The sequence below is a fragment of the Urocitellus parryii genome, chromosome 8, assembly GCF_045843805.1.
Source record: "Urocitellus parryii isolate mUroPar1 chromosome 8, mUroPar1.hap1, whole genome shotgun sequence".
NCBI classification, from domain to species: domain Eukaryota; kingdom Metazoa; phylum Chordata; class Mammalia; order Rodentia; family Sciuridae; genus Urocitellus; species Urocitellus parryii.
In genome coordinates this window covers 76,523,564-76,527,018 of record NC_135538.1, presented here as the reverse complement: position 1 = coordinate 76,527,018, position 3,455 = coordinate 76,523,564, and the positions used below count along the sequence as shown (strand labels likewise).

Here is a 3,455-nt window from a genome sequence, read left to right as displayed (position 1 = left end):
TGATGTTGATGAAGGCAAGAAGATAAACAGGCATTCATAATGGTCAGAAGGGCCCAGAGCAGTGGCTGTGGGCTACAGGACACTTGCAATTCTAAATCACATACCCAGGGAGTACTGACCCAGAAATAATTATCTGATTGCCCCTTCAGTCTGTGGCAAATATTAGGTTAAGCAGTTTTTAATATAACACAGGGTAGCAGGTCATATCAAGCAAGGAACTAAGATTTATTAAATATCTACCCAGGTACAAGGTACTAGGCTTGTCTTTGGAGGATATGGGAACATCCCACCTCTCAATGCATGTCCCATGAATTTGAAAAAAAAAAATGTGATTTAATCATGTAAAAGGCTAGCAAACAGTGCAGATACCAGCTTTGCATCAAAGGGCTAAATGATGATAAATGTTCCAAGGGTTGAAAGGAAGGTAAGATCACCAGGATGTGAGGTGCTTAATTGGACTATTCAGAGAGGAAAGCACATTTGAGCTGAACAGCATTCACAAAGCAATTGTAGCCTGCAGATTTTTAGTTGTGGCTCATTTATGGTAACAGAGTGCCTAATAGTCCCTCAGAGGTACTTAGTATTTCAATTCCAGGTCTGCTATATATTTCTGGCGAGTTATTTTACTTCTGCACTCAGCTCATAAATGAAATAGGGATAACACTACTCAGCATACACTATGGAGAGAATTAAACACAATCATTAATCAGCTGTGCTATTCTTCCCCTCTGATCTCGACTGAACCCCGGATCCCACAAAACCTCAGGCAGCCAGCCATTCCTAATCAAACGGAATTCTCAGAGAGACTCAATAGATATACTTTTTCAGTTTATCAAGGGTTTTTATAACTACCGATGACAAAGTTAGGTAGATAGATTAAAAACTACTGGTTTTAAAGTTTATAACTCATTTTGGACTCCTAAATTATCCTTTTGTTTGATTAATACTTCTCAAACCCCACTGGATCATCCCCATTAGTTAAAATTTCTTCAATTCCTGGTTGTTCTCATAAATAAAAATTTGGGATTCAAATACCATGTATGTTTTCATCCCGAGGGATGGATGACAAGCAGCAGACTGGTGTAAGATTATTGTGTAGCATGTCATAAGGTGCAAGGCCACTAACTCTTATGTGGAATAACTGTAAGCTGGGCTTCCTCCACTTCAGACTTCCTTTCAGATGAGGAGACTGAGACCACATTTGCCCCCAGCTGCTTTAATTGCTCCCCTCCGCCATTTAGCTAGTTTTCACTCAATGGGCAGAGTCAGTCTAGGAGCTACCAAATATTAAATGGGAAAAGAGTCTTACAGGTGATTTAGTCCATTCTCCCATCTGAGGTATGGTTTCCTGTCACTGAAGCCCACCTTCTGAGGCAGAATGAAAGTTGCCTAGCTTATTTGTTTATTAAGTTGGAATGAAAAACATGTTCATCACATGAACTAACGTGAAGCTGGCTGAAACAGCCAACCCCATGGAAGACAGAGAACCCCCTGGTCAGTGATCTTCTGTAGGGAAGCCATTGGCTGGCGGTATAATTCAGTGCAATATTACATTTGTGTTCAGTATTGTAGTACTCTGGGAGGCAAGGCTAACAAATCCCTAAATTGGGATGAGTAAAAGAAAGGAGGAATATGAAAATAGTTGAGACTAAACATGCCTGCATTACATGGTTCAAAAGGCACGTTTGTGACACAAGAACACCCAACCCTAGAAATGGCAAGACGTTGGAGTGGCAGCTGGCCTGGATGACAGTTCCCTCCAGACTGGTTAATGGGAAGATTATGTGTTGTGTCCACCTTCGTGATGGAGGGAATCTCAAGGGCTCGCCAACGAAATGCTGATGAGGTACTCGGCTGCAGACCATTATTTACCTCCTTTGATTCGCTAAAGTATAAATAATCAAAATGATACATAAATTTAATTGCTGGTGTCATGTAGTTATTTTTGAGGAACAGCCACAAATCTGAGATCTAGTATTTAACAAACAACTCAGGCTACCTACTCAGACTAAACACATAGTGTGTTTTCCAGGCTGTAATTTTATAAAAACAAAATGTCTTTAGAGAGAGAACAAGCTAGTACTATTGCTTTAAAAATCACTTTAGGAAAAGTCTCCTTACTAAACTAAAATAAAACGTAGACAATCTAATCCATTTTGCTGGCTGGCCCTGATCCGCCCTGTTGTGCCATGTTATTACCTTCATTTCACTGACATCCCACACGAAAGTCTTCCCTCCAGCAAGCTCCTGGAGCAGATAAACTCCTCTCTCTTTCTGATGGGGCTTTGTTTCTCTAAGAGCAGAGGTTTGCAGACATTTTGCCTTTGGGACCCTTTTACCCACTTAAAAATCATCCAGACTCTAAAGACCTTTTGTTTCATGTGTTTTAGCTTTTGGTACTCACTGCCCTGGAAATTAGACATGTTTTTATAAAAATACGTCTCAAAAAAATAAATATTTGTAAGGAAAGTGGCATTCTTTCACATTTACAAATCACTTTAATATGAGAATGAACAAGGCTAGATTCTCATATCTACATCCCCACACAATCTGTCGCAATGTGTTGTTTGTTTTAACTGAAGTATATGAAGAACATCCAGTCTCACACAGAAACATAGAAAGAAAAGAGGAAAGTTTTCTAACGAACTTCTCAGAGAATTATAGATACTCATCTTCCATTCTACCAAAACTCAATGATAAGTAATTTCTTGAATTTCTTAGTTGCAACGTGGAATCTAAAAAATTTTCAATGAAACTTTTGGATTCTGTTTCACTAAAATCCATCGATGTATCTTAGAATTTGAATGAATCTTTTGCTCATAGGCTGTATATTGATCATTTATTTCAATGAGATCACAGTCTCACTGAAAAGTCTTAAAGTATAGGTATGCTTTTAAGCTTGTGCTAGATGCAACTTTTTCACAATTGTGGATTTTGGTTCAAAAATTGCACTTTATTGTTAACAACAAATATATATATATTCAGTTATTTTTCCCTAGCATTTGTTCAATTATTTTTTCACATCAAACAGTAGTCTGCCAATGTTGCAACAAGGTTTAGTGATGGGCACATCTCACACAACTACGAGAACACTCAATCATTGCACTTATGACCCAAAAAGGATCACTTTCATTCATTTTTGAGAAAACATGTAACCAAGTATGAATGGCAAGTTTTGACTGGCAGAATTCTTTCAACTAAAATTGGTGCTCCATGAAAAAAGTGGCTGATTCAGCTTACAACCCCAATAATCATAGAAGTACTTCCCTGGAGATAACCATTATGCTTTGGTGCAGAGCAGAGTAATTTATGTGTACTTCCCATAGCACACTAAAAAGATGTATACTCAAGAGTCAAGATAATAAATTCAGTAATTTTTGTGCCACTTAACCAAGGACATTAAGGGAGAGTACACTTTAAAATTTGTTATTTATTTATTAATTTTACTGTAAATA

General features: G+C 37.9%; 1 non-coding gene across 1 annotated transcript; it reads right to left on the bottom strand.

Annotated features, from left to right (window-relative positions):
• Positions 1-3,021: 3,021 nt before the first annotated feature.
• LOC113198708 (small nucleolar RNA U13) lies at positions 3,022-3,124 on the bottom strand. Its single transcript, XR_003302888.2, has one exon. It is a non-coding gene; the product is annotated as a small nucleolar RNA U13 (small nucleolar RNA).
• Between the last annotated feature and the right edge of the window lie 331 nt (positions 3,125-3,455).